This window comes from Schistocerca cancellata, chromosome 8, assembly GCF_023864275.1.
Source record: "Schistocerca cancellata isolate TAMUIC-IGC-003103 chromosome 8, iqSchCanc2.1, whole genome shotgun sequence".
In the NCBI taxonomy this organism is placed as follows: domain Eukaryota; kingdom Metazoa; phylum Arthropoda; class Insecta; order Orthoptera; family Acrididae; genus Schistocerca; species Schistocerca cancellata.
The window spans coordinates 362,052,037-362,072,381 of NC_064633.1; the positions used below are offsets into that span (position 1 = coordinate 362,052,037).

Sequence of the window (20,345 nt, forward strand, 5' to 3'; positions counted from 1 at the left end):
AGATTGTTCAGGAAACAAGTCAGTGGCAGCAGGTGACCCTGAGGCGTAGATTACCTCACTGAGTGTTTCATGCCTTCCTAGTCTCACGATGACATCATCCTCAAGCGGAATTTCAGCGGTTTTTTCCACCACCTGGCTGAGGTACGCCAACAGTTAAGCTTTACACCTGCTTTCTGCATTGCCCTGCAGGACACCTGGTTCCTGGCAATGTGGACCCCTGCCCTTCACAGCTACAGGGGATATTACAAGAACCATAGCGAATATAATAGTGTGTCAAGTAGAGTTTGAGTTTATGTCCTGAACTTAGTATGTATTGAACATGGCCCCCTTCAAACTCCTCTTGAAGCTGTGGCAGTCAGGATACGGATGACACAGGAAATAACTGTCTGCAACATATACCTCCTTCCAGATGGTGCGGTACCCCTGAGCGTATTGGCTGCACTGATTGATCATCTCCCTAAACCTTTCCTACTTTTGGGAGATTTTGATGCCCATAACCCCTTGTGGGGTAGCACCATGCTTACTGGTTGTGGCAGAGATGTCGAAAATTTAATGTCCCAACTCGACCTCTGCCTCTTAAATGATGGGCCACCACACATTTCAGTGGGGCTCATGGTAGTTATTCGGCCATTGATTTATGAATTTGCAGCGCAGGACTCCTCCCATCTATCCAATACAGAGCACATGACGACCTGCATGGTAGTGACCTCTTCCCCATCTTATTGTCACTCCCCTGGCGTCAGGCCCACGGACGCCTACCCAGATGGGCTTCAAACAAGGCAGACTGGGTAGCCTTCACCTCTGCTGTCACCAATGAATCCCCCCACGTGATGCCATCGATGTTGTGATTGAGCAGGTAATTTCTGCAGCAGAAAACGCGATCCCTCGTTCTCTAGGGTACCCCTGGCGAAAGACAGTCCCTTGGTGGTCGCCGGAAGTCGCTGAGGCAATTAAAAAGCGTCGGCGACCTCTTGAGTGACATAAGCAGCACCCTTACCTAGAGCACCTAATAGCCTTTAAGCAGCTCTGTGCCCGTGTTCACCTGCTTATAAAACGACGGAAACAGGAGTGTTGGGAGTGGTATTTGTCGACCATTGGGTGTCATACGTCACCTTCCCAAATAAGACCAATGACGGGGTTGGGTGTTCCTTTATAGTCGGGGCACAAAGTTTCCAATACCGGCTCCATGACCATTGTTCGGTCTTCACAGCTGAGCTCTTTGCCCTCTACCAGGCTGTTCTTTACATCTGCCGCCACCGACATTCTGCTTATGTCATCTGCTCAGATTCCCTGAGCGCCATCCAGAGCCTCAGTGATCCGTACCCGGTTCACCCTTTCGTACACCGGATCCAACGCTCCCTTCAGCGGCTGGTGGACGTCGGTCCGCCGGTTAGCTTTATGTGGGTTCCCGGCCATGTCGGTATCCCTGGGAACGAAGCTGCAGATGCCGCGGCCAAGGCTGCGGTCCTCCAGCCTCGGACAGCTTCTTGTTGTGTCCCTTCGTCCGATCTTAGCAGGGTCATTTGTCGGCGCGTTGTGTCGCTGTGGCATGCCGATTGGGCTGCACTTACCGACAACAAGCTTCGGGCCTTAAAACCTCTTCCCGTGGCTTGGACGTCCTCCTCACGCCCTTCTCGGCGGGAGGAGGTCGTTTTAGCAAGGTTAAGGATTGGACACTGCCGGTTCAGCCATCGCCATCTGCTGACGGCTGCGCCGGCGCCGTTCTGCCCATGTGGGCACTTGCTGACGATTAGACACATTTTAATGTCCTGTCCCGATCTTAACCAACTGCGCCTCGATCTTAACCTGCCTATTACTTTCGATGCCGTTTTAGCGGATGACCCACGAGCAGCTGCTCGTGTTCTTTGTTTTATCAATTTGACACACCTTGCTAAGGACATTTGATGAAGTTTTTTAATCCTATGCCTGTCAGTCTGTCTTTTATTGTGTTTTTCCTTTTAGTTGTTGTTGTCAACTTGTGGCTCGCGGTGCATTTTTAGAGTAGTCAGGGCGCTAATGACCATTGAAGTTGTGCGCCCTAAAACCACAAAAAAAAAAAAAAAAAAAAAACCTTCCCAAATCTGGACGAAGATCAGACACCTTTTTGGGTACCTGACCCAATAGGTGTCCCTGGTGTTAACATCAATGGCGTGCTCTCTAACGACGCAAACGCGATTGCCAATCACTTTGCTGAGCACCACACTCGAGCCTCTGTGTCAGAGAACTACCCCTCAGCCTTTCGCACCCTCAAACGGCGGATGGAAAGGAAAGTCCTCTCGTTCACTACACACCACAATGAACCCTATAACGCCCCATTTACAGAGTAGGAGCTCCTCAGCACACTTGCACATGCCCCAACACAGCTCCTTTACCAGATCGGATCCACAGTCAGATGATTAAACATCTCTCGTCTGATTACAAGCAATCTCTCCTCGTCATCTTCAACCGGATCTGGTGCGATGGCGTCTTTCCATCGCAATGGCGCGAGAGCACCATCACTTCGGTCCTCAAACCCGCTAAAAATCCGCTTGATGTGGATAGCTACCGGCCCATCAGCCTCACCATCGTTCTCTGTAAGCTGCTGGAATTTATGGTGTGTTGGTGGTTGGGTTGGGCTCTGTAGTCACGTGGCCCACTGGCTCCATGTCAGGGTGGCTTCCACCAGGGTCGCTCAACCACTGATAATCTTGTGTCCCTCAAGTCTGCCATCCAACGTCAACATCTGGTTTCTGTATTTTTGACTTACGTGAAGCATACGACACGACCTGGTGAAATATCCTTGCCACATTGTATGAATGGGGTCTCTAAGGCCCACTCCCGATTTTTATCCAAAACTTCCTGTCACTCTGTACTTTCCATGTCCAAATTTGTGCCTCCCATGGTTCCCTCCATATTCAGGAAAATGGCGTTCCACAGGGTTCCATATTGAGTGTATCTCTAAATTTTGTAGCCATCAACGGCCTAGCAGCAGCTGTAGAGCCGTCGGTCTCCCCTTCTCTGTTTGCGGATGACTTCTGCATTTCATATTGCTCCTCCAGTACTTGTGTTGCTGAACACCACCTACAGGTAGCCATTCACAAGGTGCAGTCATGAGCTCTAGCCCACAGCTTCCAGTTCCAAGCCATGAATTCACGTGTCATGCGTTTCTGTCAGCATCGTATCGTTCATCTGGAAGCTGAACTTTATCTTAATCACAATACACTCACTGTAGTGGAGCTTATCGATTTTGGGACTGGTTTTCGCTGCCTGATCGACTTGGCTACCTCTTCTTCGTCAGCTTAAGTGGGAGTGCTGGCAGCACCTCAATGCTCTGCTGCCTGAGCAACACCAACTGGGGTGCAAATCGTTCTACGTTGCTGCAGCTCTACAGAGCCCTCATTCAATCCTGCCTTGACTATGGGAGTCTGGTTTACGGTTCAACGGCGCCCTCAGCGTTGCATTTCCTCGACTCAGTGCACCACTGTGGCATTCGCCTAGTGACGAGAGCTTTTAGTACGAGTCTGGTGACCAGTGTCCTGGAGGAAGCCAGAGTCCCTCCATTGTGGATCCGATGTGCACAACTGCTCCTGTTCTGGTGAGTCGTTTCTTCTCTGTTCTGATTCACTAAGCAGCTTACAAGCTATCGACCAGTGCTACCCTCGACATCCCTTGGTAGCGAACATCCAGGAGTTCATCTCTGCCCTGGAACATTCCAGTCGTTCATTGGTGTTTGTGTGGACCCCACGACACGTCGTAATCGCAGGCAACGAACTTGCTGACAGGATGACCAAACAGGCTATGCGGAAACCGCTCCAGGAGATGGGCATCTTTGAAACTGACTTATGCTCTGTCTTACGCAGCAAGGTTTTTCGGGTTTGGGAGACGGAGTGGCATAACAGTATGCACAACTAACTGTATGTCATTAAGGAGACTGCGAACGTGTGGAGGCCTTCCCTGCAGGTTTCTCACAGGGAATCAGTTGTCCTTTGTCGACTCTGCGTTGGCCATACGTGGCTCTCACATAGTTACCTCCTCCGTCGCAAGGACCCACGTCAGTATCGCTGTGGCTCCCAAATGACAGTCGTCCGCCTCTTGCTGGACTGCCCACTTTTAGTCACTCTGAGGCGGACTTTTAACGTTCGCAGCACTCTACCTTCGGTGCTGGGCTACAACGCCTCAACAGCAGCTTTAGTTTTACGTTTTATTCGTGAGGATGGGTTTTATCATTTTAGCTGAGTTTTAGCGCATGTCCTTTGTTCTCTGTGTCCTCCACCCTAGAGCTTTTAAGCTGGAAGTTTTAATGTCTTGCAGAGTGGCTGGCTTCTGCTTTTTTTTGCCCTGGTCAGTCAGCCATGGTAATCTGGTTTCTTGTTTTTAATCTCCTCTCCCTGTTTCTTTTGTCTCTCTGTGGTTTTCTTGTCCTGTTTTGTCCATTGTAGTGTTTGTTCTCCTTCTGTCGTTCTTCTTATTCTCTCTTTCTCCTGTTACTGTGCCATACCTCTTCTTTGTTTTCTTCTTTCCCTTGGATAATTGTTCTACGGGGAACAAGGGAAGAATAACCTCACAGTTTAATCCTCCCCCCCCCCTTTCTAACCATCCAACCAAACATCAATAGCTTCTTTTTTAACCCTCTTCTCTTTCGTCATGACTAGCCTATTACGATATATTCTAGGACCAATAAATTTCACAGATATCATGTGTTGACACCTATCACCTGCGATGGAACAACCTTTCCTCTAAGAAAACCGGTCTTGCCGTGAGGGAGACTGTTGTTTTTACAGTTTATAATGAAAGTATTTTACACAGTGATTTGGTACAGTAACCACAAGAATTCTAATCATCACTACACCGGCTGTGGAAGCCTAAGTAGTAATGACTATGAATAATACGAGGTTTGGAACTTAAATAGTGGCAACTATTTATTCACAACCGATACAAAAGAGTTACACGTTTGCACCTCTTACTATCCTCCGAAGTAATCACCAGCGTTGTGTACAACCCGTTGCCAGCGATATGGAAGGCGTAGTATACCGTTAGCAGAGCCTCTTCTGTTGGTGGTGCGAATGGAAAGTTTTTTTGTGATAAAAAAACTGGTGCACGAGGGAGACTATGAATAATACGAGGATTGTAACTTAAACAGTGGCAACTATTTATTCACGACCGATAAAAAGAGTTAAATGTTTGCACCTGTTACTAACCACCAAAGTAGTCAACAGCGTTGCGTAGAAACCGTTGCCAGCGATGTGGAAGGCGTAGTATTCCGTTAGCAGAGACTGTTCTGTTGATGGTGGAAATGGAGCAGTCTACTGCCTGTCTAATCTCTGGAACAGTTCTGCAGCGAATTCCACGAAGTGTTTCCTTCATCTTTGGAATCAAGTCAAAGTCACAAGGACTTAAATCCGGGGAGTATGGTGGACGTTACAGTACTTCCCAGTCCCATCGACCGAACAGAGCAGCCACGGCTTGTGCTGTATGCGCCCGCGCATTGTCGTGCAAAATGATGGGAGGGTTGTGCAGAAAGTGTCGCCGCTTCTTTCGCAAAGGTGGTCGCAGGTGATGCTCCAAAAACGAGCAGTAATACTGGGCACTGACGGTCTGCCGTGAACGAACATAATGCCTTACGATAACACCATCACAGTCGTACACAAGAATCACCATAACTTTCACCATACTGGGGCTTTGACGCACTTTACACTTTCGCGGCGACCTATAATGACCCCATTCGTTGGATTGGCGTTTCAGTTTTGGCTCGTACGATGTGGCCCATGTCTCATCCAGTGTTACGATACGGCCTAACAAGGGAACCTCCTCATCGCACCCCCCTCAGATTTAGTGTGCTCCCTGTCGCCGTTGGATAAGCAGCTGCTGCAGCAAGTCGTATACTCCTAGCTCACTCATTTGTTACATAGTTTAATTCTTAATTTCTTTGCGTGTTTTTGGTACTTGCATTGTTCAATTCATAAATTTCGGGCGTATTATAGTATTTGAGAGTTGTAGCATCGCGTTTTAGTACCTGAATAGTGTAAAATCGTGTAGTCGCCTGTCTTCTGTTTTTGTTTTGAACGGCCAGTGTCGGTTGGTCACAGTCAGTGTGCTCCCTGTCGCCGTTGGATAAGCAGCTGCTGCAGCAAGTCGTATACTCCTAGCTCACTCATTTGTTACATAGTTTAATTCTTAATTTCTTTGCGTGTTTTTGGTACTTGCTTTGTTTAATTCATAAATTTCGGGCGTATTATAGTATTTGAGAGTTGTAGCATCGCGTTTTAGTACCTGAATAGTGTAAAATCGCGCAGTCTCCTTCCGCTGCCGAGCAGTGTGTCAGCAGTGTGCAAGTAGCAGCATTACTGCATTTACTAGGCAATCTTGTATTTTAATAACCGTTTAATTTTTGTGTCGATTTGTTTGCGCTCTCTGTAGATTAGTTCAGACATTCTTTGCACAACAGTTTTTAGCATGGATAGGGACTGCAACTGCTGTGTTCGGATGCAGGCTGAGTTGGCATCCCTTCGCTCCCAGCTTCAGGCAGTGTTGGCTTCGGTCACGCAGCTTGAGGCTGTTGGCAATGGGCATCACTGTGGGGGTCCGGATGGGGGTTTGTCGGGGACAGCCAGCTCGTCCCACGCATCCCCCGATCGGACTACGAATGTGGTTGCCCAAAATACTGCCCGCATTGAGGCTGATCCCTCACCTGTGGTAGAGTGGGAGGTCGTCTCAAGATGTGGCAGGGGGCGAAAGACATTCCAGAGGGCTGAACGGAAGGCCTCTCCAGTTTGTCTGACGAACCGGTTCCAGGCTCTGTCTCAGGCTGATACTGATCTTCGGCCTGACATGGCTGCTTGTCCTGTTCCAGAGGTTGCCCCTCAGTCTGCAAGATCTGGGCGGTCGCAGAGGGTGCGCTTACTAGTAGTTGGGAGCTCCAACGTCAGGCGCGTAATGGGGCCCCTTAGGGATACGGCAGCAAGAGAGGGGAAGAAAACCAATGTGCACTCCGTGTGTATACCGGGGGGAGTCATTCCAGATGTGGAAAGAGTCCTTCCGGATGCCATGAAGGGTACAGGGTGCACCCATCTGCAGGTGGTCGCTCATGTCGGCACCAATGATGTGTGTCGCTATGGATCGGAGGAAATCCTCTCTGGCTTCCGGCGGATATCTGATTTGGTGAAGACTGCCAGTCTCGCTAGCGGGATGAAAGCAGAGCTCACCATCTGCAGCATCGTCGACAGGACTGACTGCGGACCTTTGGTACAGAGCCGAGTGGAGGGTCTGAATCAGAGGCTGAGACGGTTCTGCGACCGTGTGGGCTGCAGATTCCTCGACTTGCGCCATAGGGTGATGGGGTTTCGGGTTCCGCTGGATAGGTCAGGAGTCCACTACACGCAACAAGCAGCTACACGGGTAGCAGGGGTTGTGTGGCGTGGGCTGGGCGGTTTTTTAGGTTAGATGGCCTTGGGCAAGTACAGAAAGGGCAACAGCCTCAACGGATGCGCGGCAAAGTCAGGACATGCGGGGACCAAGCAGCAATCAGTATTGTAATTGTAAACTGACGAAGCTGCGTTGGTAAAGTACCGGAACTTCAAGCGCTGATAGAAAGCACCGAAGCTGAAATCGTTATAGGTACAGAAAGCTGGCTGAAGCCAGAGATAAATTCTGCTGAAATTTTTACAAAGGCACAGACGGTGTTTAGAAAGGATAGATTGCATGCAACCGGTGGTGGAGTGTTCGTCACTGTTAGTAGTAGTTTATCCTGTAGTGAAGTAGAAGTGGATAGTTCCTGTGAATTACTATCGGTGGAGGTTACACTCAACAACCGAGCTAGGTTAATAATTGGATCCTTTTACCGACCTCCCGACTCAGCAGCGTTAGTGGCAGAACAACTGAGAGAAAATTTGGAATACATTTCACATAAATTTTCTCAGCATGTTATAGTCTTAGGTGGAGATTTCAATTTACCAGATATAGAATGGGACACTCAGATGTTTAGGGCGGGTGGTAGGGACAGAGCATCGAGTGACATTATACTGAGTGCACTATCCGAAAATTACCTCGAGCAATTAAACAGAGAACCGACTCGTGGAGATAACATCTTGGACCTACTGATAACAAACAGACCCGAACTTTTCGACTCTGTATGTGCAGAACAGGGAATCAGTGATCATAAGGCCGTTGCAGCATCCCTGAATATGGAAATTAATAGGAATATAAAAAAAGGGAGGAAGGTTTATCTGTTTAGCAAGAGTAATAGAAGGCAGATTTCAGACTACCTAACAGATCAAAACGAAAATTTCTGTTCCGACACTGACAATGTTGAGTGTTTATGGAAAAAGTTCAAGGCAATCGTAAAATGCGTTTTAGACAGGTACGTGCCGAGTAAAACTGTGAGGGACGGGAAAAACCCACCGTGGTACAACAACAAAGTTAGGAAAGTACTGCGAGAGCAAAGAGAGCTTCACTGCAAGTTTAAACGCAGCCAAAACCTCTCAGACAAACAGAAGCTAAACGATGTCAAAGTTAGCATAAGGAGGGCTATGCGTGAAGCGTTCAGTGAATTCGAAAGTAAAATTCTATGTACCGACTTGACAGAAAATCCTAGGAAGTTCTGGTCTTACGTTAAATCAGCAAGTGGCTCGAAACAGCATGTCCAGACACTCCGGGATGATGAAGGCATTGAAACAGAGGATGACACGCGTAAAGCTGAAATACTAAACACCTTTTTCCAAAGCTGTTTCACAGAGGAGGACCGCACTGCAGTTCCTTCTCTAAATCCTCGCACAAACGAAAAAGTGGCTGACATCGAAATAAGTGTCCAAGGAATAGAAAAGCAACTGGAATCACTCAACAGAGGAAAGTCCACTGGACCTGACGGGATACCAATTCGATTCTACACAGAGTACGCGAAAGAACTTGCCCCCCTTCTAACAGCCGTGTACAGCAAGTCTCTAGAGGAACGGAAGGTTACAAATGATTGGAAAAGAGCACAGGTAGTCCCAGTCTTCAAGAAGGGTCGTCGAGCAGATGCGCAAAACTATAGACCTATATCTCTGACGTCGATCTGTTGTAGAATTTTAGAACATGTTTTTTGCTCGAGTATCATGTCGTTTTTGGAAACTCAGAATCTGCTATGTAGGAATCAACATGGATTCCGGAAACAGCGATCATGTGAGACCCAACTCGCTCTATTTGTTCATGAGACCCAGAAAATATTAGATACAGGCTCCCAGGTAGATGCTATTTTTCTTGACTTCCAGAAGGCGTTCGATACAGTTCCGCACTGTCGCTTGATAAACAAAGTAAGAGCCTACGGAATATCAGACCAGCTGTGTGGGTGGATTGAAGAGTTTTTAGCAAACAGAACACAGCATGTTGTTATCAATGGAAAGACGTCTACAGACGTTAAAGTAACCTCTGGCGTGCCACAGGGGAGTGTTATGGGACCATTGCTTTTCATAATATATATAAATGACCTAGTAGATAGTGTCGGAAGTTCCATGCGGCTTTTCGCGGATGATGCTGCAATATACAGAGAAGTTGCAGCATTAGAAAATTGTAGCGAAATGCAGGAAGATCTGCAGCGGATAGGCACTTGGTGCAGGGAGTGGCAACTGACCCTTAACATAGACAAATGTAATGTATTGCGAATACATAGAAAGAAGGATCATTTATTGTATGATTATATGATAGCGGAACAAACACTGGTAGCAGTTACATCTGTAAAATATCTGGGAGTATGCGTGCGGAACGATTTGAAGTGGAATGATCATATAAAATTAATTGTTGGTAAGGCGGGTACCAGGTTGAGATTCATTGGGAGAGTCCTTAGAAAATGTAGTCCATCAACAAAGGAGGTGGCTTACAAAACACTCGTTCGACATATACTTGAGTATTGCTCATCAGTGTGGGATCCGTACCAGATCGGGTTGACGGAGGAGATAGAGAAGATCCAAAGAAGAGCGGCGCGTTTCGTCACAGGGTTATTTGGTAACCGTGATAGCGTTACGGAGATGTTTAACAAACTCAAGTGGCAGACTCTGCAAGAGAGGCGCTCTGCATCGCGGTGTAGCTTGCTCGCCAGGTTTCGAGAGGGTGCGTTTCTGGATGAGGTATCGAATATATTGCTTCCCCCTACTTATACCTCCCGAGGAGATCACGAATGTAAAATTAGAGAGATTAGAGCGCGCACGGAGGCTTTCAGACAGTCGTTTTTCCCGCGAACCATACGCGACTGGAACAGGAAAGGGAGGTAATGACAGTGGCACGTAAAGTGCCCTCCGCCACACACCGTTGGGTGGCTTGCGGAGTATAAATGTAGATGTAGATGTAGATGTAGTTATAAGTTGGCACAGTGAATAGGCCTTGAAAAACTGAACACAGATCAATCGAGAAAACAGGAAGAAGTTGTGTGGAACTATGAAAAAAATAAGCAAAATTTACAAACTGAGTAGTCCATGGTCAGATAGGCAACATCAAGGACAAATTGGGATAAGGAGCGCCGTGGTCACGTGGTTAGCGTGAGCAGCTACGAAACGAGAGGTCCTTGGTTCAAGTCTTCCCTCGAGTGAAAAGTTTAATTTTTTATTTTCAATTATTATATGAAACTCTTATGTTTTAATCACTTTTTTGGGAGTGATTATCACATCCACAAGAAAACCTAAATCAGGCAAGGTAGAAGAATCTTTTTACCCATTCGCCAAGTGTACAAGTTTGGTGGGTCGACAACATACTCCCGTCATGTGACGCACATGCCGTCACCAGTGTCATATAGAATATATCAGACGTGTTTACCTGTGGAGGAATCGGTTGACCTATGACCTTGCCATCAAATGTTTTCGGTTCCACGTCCTTTCGTCTATTAATCGCACGGTTTTGCGGTGCGGTCGCAAAACACAGACACTAAACTTATTACAGTGAACAGAGACGTCAATGAACGAACGGACATATCATAACTTTGCGAAAATAAAAAAAAGTAAACTTCTCACTCTTGAGAAGACTTGAACACAGGACCTCTCGCTCCGTAGCTGCTCACGCTAACCACGGGACCACGGCGCTCCTTAGCTCATTTTGTCCTTGATGTTGCCTATTTGGCCATGGACTACTCAGTTTGTATATTTTGCTTATTTTTTCATAGTTCCACACAACTTCTTCCTGTTTTCTCGATTTATCTGTGTCCAGTTTTTCAAGGCCTATCCACTGAGCCAACTTATAACTAAATCTGAGGGGGGTGCGATGGGAAGGTTCCCTTGTAAGAAAGCCTCTCCTTCGCGCTCACAGCGGTCCAAGTGCGTGTGAGCAGCGTCGTAACGCATCCGTTTCTTCCGTCAATCGTGATGCAAATTTTCGCATGCCCAGGCGATCCTTCAGGATGCGAAACACAGTCGTAGCGCTAATCTGGTTTCGTGGGCGAGCTCACGAATCATATGGCGCCGATCAATGTCCAATAATGTGGCAACAGCATGCACTTCTTCTTCATACATGCTAGGACGACCTGCCCGATTCATGTCTGCCACAGTTTGCCGACATTCGTTGAATCTTTATCCAACGTGCCACTGTTCTGTACGGCAATACTGTTCCCCGCACGCCTTATGAAGACCTTGATGACACTGTCGTGCTGTACGACCTCTGGCACATTCAATCCTGATCCAACTCCGTTGTTTCTGTTTCGAAAACATGGTGACACCATTACGTTATACAGCTTGCTCACAAGTGACTGTTTCCCTCGATTGTGCGCACGCCGATGAAATGGAACGGGAGAGTCCATTTGCTCGGAGGTTAGGTAGGTATGTCAACAACGTGTGCTATAAGCGGCAATAGTAGATCCCATTGCATAGTGTCTCCACAGTAGGGTTCCAACTACGTATATTGTGTTTCAATATTATCAATTACCTCGAGGATGTCTGTTGACACACAGTCGACACAGATTTAGGAATCATCGTTCTTGTGAAACACCATTACTGTAGCTCTTTACTCGCACGAAGTGTTGAGTGCTACCCAAAGGGATTTCAAATTGATTCCGTATTTCCAACTTTGCGGAAGGCTTTGACATCGTACCTCACAAGCAGCTTGTAATCACACCGCTTGCTTTTGGAATATCGTCTCAGTTATGGGACTGAATTCGTGATTACCTGTCAGAGAGGTCACAGTTCTTAGTAACTGACGGAAAGTCATCGAACAAAACATAAGTGATTTCTGGTAAGTCATCAGAAGATCAGAACCAATTCTAAAACGATTTAGATAAGACATTAGCGTGGTGCGAAGAATGGTTAATGTCTTCACAAATTCATCCCCAATATGTACACTAGCTACGCCGTTAATCAGTTCCATAGGAAAAGTGAAATTTTTTGCTGGTCTGAAAGCTAACAGGCGCCGTTTGATGCTTTAAAGCTGATTTTAAGTAACACACCTGTTCTAGCCATCTCAGATTTTGGGACTATAATGCTGGGGTCACAGCAGTTTTGTTTCAGGAGCAAGAGGGATAGCAGCGGTTTATTGGTTAAACCTCTTGGTCTTCATCTGTTCTCGAAATGAAACTAACTGTAGACTCCCGCTGCGTTGTTTGGCTTAATGAAGTTTCGATTGTTATCTCGAACATAAATGTTTCATATTGAAGACCGATAACCAAGCCCTCAGCTGGGTTTTGACGAGACCCCAAAAACCGGGAGGATAGCCCTTTGGGCATCCTACATGTCTGCATTTATGTTTCCAATGAGGCATGTAAAAGACTGATAATCAAGTGGCGGATACCTCAAAGTCGTATTTTAGAGTCTGAGCAAACGGTCACCGGCCGCTGTGGCCGAGGTGTTCTAGGCGCTTCACTGCGGAGCCGCGCTGCTGCTACGGTCGCAGGTACGAATCCTGCCTCGGGCATTGCTGTGTGTGATGTCCTTAGGTTAGTTAGCTTTTAAGTAGTTCTAAGTCTAGGCGACTGATGACCACAGATGTTAAGTCCCATAGTGCTTAGATCCATTTGCATTTTAGCAAAGTGTCGCTGAGGTACAAGGAACCGGAGAACAGGTTTTATCGAATGCTGCAATTTAACAGAGAGCCTTTCTCCATTCGAAAATTTACAGCAAGAGCAGAATGGGGTTGAGATCTTATGGGGTATTAAGAGGCACTTTAGGGAAGGAGATTCAATAAGTGAGTCATACAATGAAAATCCAGGCCAGAGTTGCAATTTTTGATTTTTTTATTCATTCGATGACTAGCTTTGGGCCGAAACCCATTTTCAAATCATTGTAACATAGTCAAAAATGGTATTTCCGAAGATGTGAAAACCATGTCGAAAATGTGCAACGAACATTTACACAGCAGCGCAGCAGTATGCTGGAAGTTCGTCAACAAGTGGATTCCAAATCATTAAAAGATTCTTGTGCTATTGTACCCGCCATGACGGGCCCAAAGAATTGTTTACCCATGCAGCTTGCAATGTCCATTAGACATTGTGTGGGGGGACACTGAGGGACCTACAAAACTATTCCAAAAATTAAGGAGCATCCGACATTGCCCACGTTGGATTTTGACATGATAAGGTAACAATGTCCGGAAAGTACAGAGCCGAAGTCGAATTCGAATAACCGAAGAGATATTTTTAGTTCCAAGTGAAAACAGAAGCACATGAAAAACTTGTTCGTCGGCTATATGGGGCCATTTTCTTGGATCTTTAGCCGTTTTCTCTGCTTGTCCCCTAGCAGGTGAATGACCACTAGTATCTCCATTAAACATCTGGGAGGTCTATTTTCTTGCTTTGGTCCACTGAAGGTGCTGGTGAGTGATAACGGCTCATCTTACATCTAGGGAGTTTCGCAGCTTTATTTTGGCAATGCGATATCTCATGTCACCATCTTTCCCTGTTACCTGCAGTCCTCATTTATTCAGATGATCAACCGTAATTCAAAATCTGCCCTAATAATATTTCATGACAAATCGAAAACTGCTTGGGAGAGACCTCAGTGCTGGCTCAACTTTTCCCTGAATGCGGCGGTCGCATAAGACCATGCCAGCAAGGTTGATGTTCACATATATGCTTAATTTACCATTAGGAAATTAGTGGAATACGATTATTAGCTGCTGGAGAAAACTAAGGGGAGGTGCCCTGCCTCAGTGAAAGTTGGGGTTTTAGGTAGAGTCAAAAATCTTCAACCCAAAATTAAGGATGCCGAAAAAATTACTGAGAATCTATTGCGGCATTCTGTCGGTCCCTATGAAGTTGTAGAAGTCCTTGGACTAGTCACGTTTTGGGTAGTAAGTACAACAATAAGCAATTTAGCAAGGAATCATTTAAGCCAGATGAAAGACGTAAAGAGCTCAGACACAGATGGCCTCCCTCCCACCCCCAGCCCTCAGATTAGGGCTGGAAGGTTGAACCGTGCGCCTACTCTTATCTATACCTGATGAGAAAGGTCAAAGTCAGTGTTGCTGCACTGCGTCGCAATGTTCTTCGGCGCGGGCAGGTAGGAGGCATACAACAGAGGAAAGTGAGGATTTTACACCGCTTGGCGGAAGGAGAAAGAGAAGAGGTCGTGCGCTAAAGCTTTTGTTTCGTGCGTGACATGACGTGGAAGAGTGCAGAGGAAACATACCTTGCAATGTACAGGTTGTACCCGCTGTTTACAAGAATACGGTGTACCATGATGGAGAGTTTTGTCGATCAGTGTCGTCTGTCAGCTTGTTTGCCACTTGCATTGAAGATTTCTGCCAGATAAGGTTTAAACTTGGCTCAAGGCGACTGAGGCATAGTTACTGCTGATTTACTGCAATCTTACCTGCACGACACGATTGTATTTCACTTGATGAGGCTTCATTCGATAATCTGATCCAGTGCATCTAGTTCTGTGTGTTACCTGTTTTGGCGATATTAGAAGTATTTCTGTATAACACTGTTGGTGGTTCCAACCAGGTGCAATCCATTTTATTTAACGTGTCTTTGGCGTCTAGACTATCAACGTCACTGTCTACGAGAGGAAAGTTAATTTCTCAGCTCTTCAGCGAACCACTGTTCTAAGATAAGAAAGATGCACGTTTTTCTTCGATTAATACACATAGTCAAATGTTTTCACTTTTGGTAATCGTTCCCTGCAAAGTGGATGTACAAAATACTCCATATGGTACACCAAACAATCTTGAACATGGCTGCTAACGGCAACTGTCACTAATAATCGATTAGTGAAGGAAACAGCCAATCAGCCACCGCAAGTTTGTTTATTTAAACTTTACCTATGCTTCGATGTTACTATGCGTATCTTCTTCAGAATTACGTATTACTGGTTACATTGATTAAAACATATTACATGGATCACGAGCTAACCAGCTCAAGTCACTTCCAGTATTTCAAATTAAATGTCCTGTAACACTACGAGGATAAAATACATAGGGCTGTTGAACAACAATCTTTTCCCAGCCACCATAAACATTTTTTCCGTCAATTTGATTGATCTGATGGGACCCGAATCTACACTGAAGAGTGAAAGAATCTGGTACACCTGCCTAATATCGTGTACAGCCCCAGCGAGCACGCAAAAGCGTTGCGACACAATGTGACATGGACTCGACTAATGTCTGAAGTACTGCTGGAGGGAACTGACACCATGAATCCTACAGGACTGTCCATCAACCCGTAAGAGTACAAGGACGTGGAGATCTCTTCTGAAGTGCGCGTTGCAATGCATCCCAGATATGCTCAGCAATGTTCATGTCTTTGGAGTTTGATGACCAGCGGAACTGTTTAAACTCAGAAGAGTGTTCCTGGAGCCACTCTGTAGCAATGCTGGATTTGTGGGGTGTCGCATTGTCCTGCTGGAATCGTCAGAGTCTTTCGGAATGCACAACAGACATGAATGGATGCAGGTGACCAGACAGGATGCTTACGTACGTGTCACCTGTCAGAGTAGTATGTAGACGTATCAGGGTCTCATATCACTCCAGCTGCACACGCCCCATGCCAATATAGAGCCTCCACCAGCTTGAACAGTTCCCTGCTGACGTGCGGGGTCCACTGATTCTCCATACCCCTACACGTCCATCCGCTCGATACGATTTGCGAGACTCCTCCGACCAGGCAACATGTTTACAGTTATGGGTGTTGACGGGCCCAGACGAGGCATAATGCTTTGTGTCGTGCAGTCATGAAGGGTAAACGAGTGGGCCTTCGGCTCTGGAAGCCCATATCGATGAAGTTTCGTTGAATGGTTCGCACGCTGACATTTGTTGATGAACCAGCATTGAAATCTGCAATTTCCGGATGGGTTGCACTTCTGTTACGTTGAACGATTCTCTTCAATCGTCGTTGGCCCCTTTCTTGCAGGATCTTTTTCCGGCCGCAGTGATGTCGGAGATTTGATGTTTTACCGGATTCCTGATATTCACGGTACATTCGTGAAATGATCGTACGGGAAAATCCCCACTTCATCGCTACCTCGGAGATGCCGTGTCCCATCGCTCGTGCGCCGTCTATAATACCACGTTCAAACTCACTTAAATCTTGATAACCTGTCTCTGTATTTTAAGACGCATGCCTATACCAGTTTCTTTGGAGCTTCAGTGTATTTGCATCCTGTGTCAATCTCTTCGTTTTACAAGGAAATGGTCTAATCCGGCATGTTGAAAAATGCCCTGAAATTTTTTATGTGAAAAGAATACACTGAAGGAAATACAGTGTCAGAATTTTAGCTGCTAAGTATTTTAGAAAATGTTGAGAATTGCCATATCCATAGCTCGCCCGGCGGCTGGAGAAATATACTCCCGCTACTATAGTTGTAGCGGCCAGCGCCTGCGCGATATGGCAGGCGCATATCCTTGGCTAATGCCGAACGGTAAGCAGATAAATGGTTCAAATGGCTCTGAGCACTATGGGACTCAACATCTTAGGTCATAAGTCCCCCAGAACTTAGAACTACTTAAACCTAACTAACCTAAGGACATTACACACACCCATGCCCGAGGCAGGATTCGAACCTGCGACCGTAGCAATCCCGCGGTTCCGGACTGCAGCGCCAGAACCGCTAGACCACCGCGGCCGGCTGGTAAGCAGATAACACGACAGGGAGACTTATTTGTAAAGCAAATTTGTTTCCCTTGATGGTTGCTCTGAATCAATTGGTCACAGTCAATGTTCATTCAAATTTGCGCATCATTTAATATCTATAATAATTACAAGCTGTGTTTGTGGTCTCGTAGGTGCTAACAATGGAGATAAACTGAATTAATATTGATCTGATGTAATTACATTTTCCTGGAGACGTATTGATTCTCAGCCTTATCTTACTTTGAGTGTCATCTTCAGAAGTACATAACGTTACTTGGTTACATCAATTACAAAATGTTATATTAATCATGAGCTAACCTGTCCAACTCGCAGGCAGTAATTAAATTAAATATGCATTAACACGACGAGGGTAAAATACATATGGCTGTTGAACAAACATTATTGAATCAATATTAATTGTGATAATGCTTAATGTTACGCAGTGTGCCAACTTTTGCTTCGTAAAATCTGACTGAAAACAGTGTAAATGGAAGAAAAGTTACACGAAGTTAAAATATGCGCCAAAATGAAATTCGCAGAAGTGTGAGAGAAAAAACTACAATATTCGTAAGATTTACTGTAGAACTGCTCGTGAGAGGCAGTGCATCACTACTGATGGAGAATTACGAGACCAAGTCCCCCGAATCGCAAGTGAAATGAATATTGCTGATTTCAAGGCTTATTCGAACTAGTTACGCAGACTCAAGAAATCATACAGTATGGCAGGTACCAAAACTATTAATTTTAGTGAAAGTAAACGTGTGGAGGAAATGGCATTAATTCGTAGCTGAGGGGAAGATGAAGTGTGCGTATCTCCACGTTTCCAGGTTTCGTGAAAGAACTGTGAGCAAACCGCACTTTATCATCTCGAGCCGAAAAAGTCTGTCGTGCAACTGGTTAATGCTCTGACACATTCGCGTACAACAATGCCAGTGATAAGTAAGAGTGGATTACTGTTTCTGCAGCTTTATATCCGTCTTCAGAGCCCCAACGCAAGCTAGGACCAAAGATAAGACTGTTTAGTGGCAAAAATATTTTCGTCTGAACATTATTTTTAACGAAATTGTTGGACAAAATAACTTAGGATAGGTTCGTGTCATTTGAGGTTTAGTAGGGAACAATATTCTTAAATTTCAGTTATTTGTTCATAAGCAGTTTACAACGGCACATTTTACAAATTTCGTATACTTGCGATGCAACACAATAAGCGGAGCAACGAACAGAACCATTTCTTACTCGGCCACAATTCTGTCTAAATAAGATTAGCAAGTATTTGAGGTGCCTGGATGCATTGATTTTTTTTCGTCAGGTGTGCCTGGTGTAAGGAAACTGTTTGTGAGGACTACGGGTAATAAAGAAGGAAGGTGTGCCTGGTGTAAGGAAACTGTTTTCATCATTCAAATGGCACTTCGCTTTTTTGTGACGACTCCGGTTAATAAAGAAGGAATTGTTTCGTTGGTGGCAAACTGTACATTATTCGAAAATTATCATACGAACTGCGCTACAGGAAATTTTATAAAATTATGTGTATTTAAGGAATCTTTCAAATTTCCCGTTGATGGACGTCTGTAACGTAACATCAAACTGCCACGATTTATTTTCGTCTGTTAGATACCTTCGTGAGAATTACATCTGCAACAGTTTAGCTGGCAGTATGAACAGCCTCTTACTCAAAAAATGACACGTAGCATTTTTTGTATGGTTTAGGTGCATCAAAGTCGCGTGTGTCACCTTGGATATTTGAGCTGCGCTCTAGTTGCGGCCAATCGTGCGGGAAGGACTGTACAAACCGCTGTCAAAAGCAGTTCCTCATGCAGCAAAAACGAGTAGCTTTTACTATTTTTAAAATTCTTGCAGTGCGTAATAGCAGCTAAAATTTTGACAGGGCATTTCATTCGTTGTATTCTTTCGGCATAAAAAGATCAGGGTTCGTTTCGAGGTGTCGGATTAGACAATTCCCTTGTTAGTATAGCGCTTACTCAGGATCCTCGGCTATTTAGTGTATAAATTATAATTTGTCTTCCCTACAATTTTTGCCTTCTACGGCTCCATCTTGGGGCAAGAAAGTTATTGTTAACGTCTTTAAAATGTCCTTTTATCCTATACCTTCTTCTAGTTAGGGTTTTTCACACCTGTTTTGACGCAGTTTCCGCGGAGAACTTCATTTCTCATCGGTCCACTTAATTTTCAGCATACTTTTGCAACACCACATCTCAAGCACTTTGACATGCCTCTGGTCCGTTTCTTTACTTGTAGGTGTGAGAACAAGTAGAAGTCAGTGAGTGTTAAATCAGCTCGGCTCCTCCACCATGTGTACTTCAAATCTCTCTCTTCCCATCGTAACAAATTAGCTTTATTATGCAGGCGCACTGTCCAGAAGAAAGACAATTCTAATCTTCTGCAGACTAGAACTCATCTGAATAAGTTTTTCATACAGTTAAAACAGAAAACTTGGGTGCTGCACCGATCTGTTTTCGTTCCTCTATCGGTGTGCTAATGTACTGCGGCGCGGCCATTTCAGTGTGTACCAGGACTGCAGATTGCAAAACAAAAAATGTATTTTTTCGAGATAACAATAAATACTTCATTACAGTTCCTCGCATTTTCTCCAAATTTCTGCGCGTGACTACATTTTGGGTTGCCCTTTATGTTATTTTAAAGAAAAATGCCGACACGTTTTGGTTCGCCTTCCCATTTCTTAACTACTAAAAATGAAGAAGCAGATTCTTTATGAACCCTCACCGTTTTTGGATGAATTCCCATTGGTTGTAAATGTCCGACACACAGTACTTTATGCCAGTAGATATTCCTGTTCATTAATTCCAATTACACACACACACACACACACACACACACACACACACACACACACGCACACACGCACACACACACACAGAAAAGCGCCGTAGACAAAACTTCTTCACATATTAATTTGATACCTACATTATTAGGTAACATGCGCCAGTACAAGGTTAAAATGTCCCCGATGAACACCTTCTCTATATTTTTTGTCTTGTCCTCTTACTTACGCAACCGGTTTCTCATTTTCAGTCTGCGACCCTCCCACCGCCACAAGAACCTGTGGTTGTCATTGAGACTCGAACTTGATACGTCCGCAGCTGAGATCTCGAACCCGGAGGCGTTGTGTTGGCAAGTGAACACGAATGCAAAGGGGGAAAAAAACAAGTATCAAATACAAGGCCTTTGAGATTACATCTCAAGTCAGATGAAACGTGAATGACGGCCCGCAAACTCAGCATTCGGCCACCACACTGCCTTTAAATCACACTTTCTCTGGCCAAACGGCTAAAAATGACTGCTTTAGCTAACGGGAGAGAATATTTTGTTGGTGTAT

General features: G+C 45.4%; 1 protein-coding gene across 2 annotated transcripts in view; it reads right to left on the reverse strand.

Annotated features, from left to right (window-relative positions):
* The window catches only part of LOC126094904 (glutathione S-transferase D7-like), a 238,151-nt gene that overhangs the window by 61,052 nt on the left and 156,754 nt on the right, over positions 1-20,345 (reverse strand). The window lies entirely within an intron of this gene.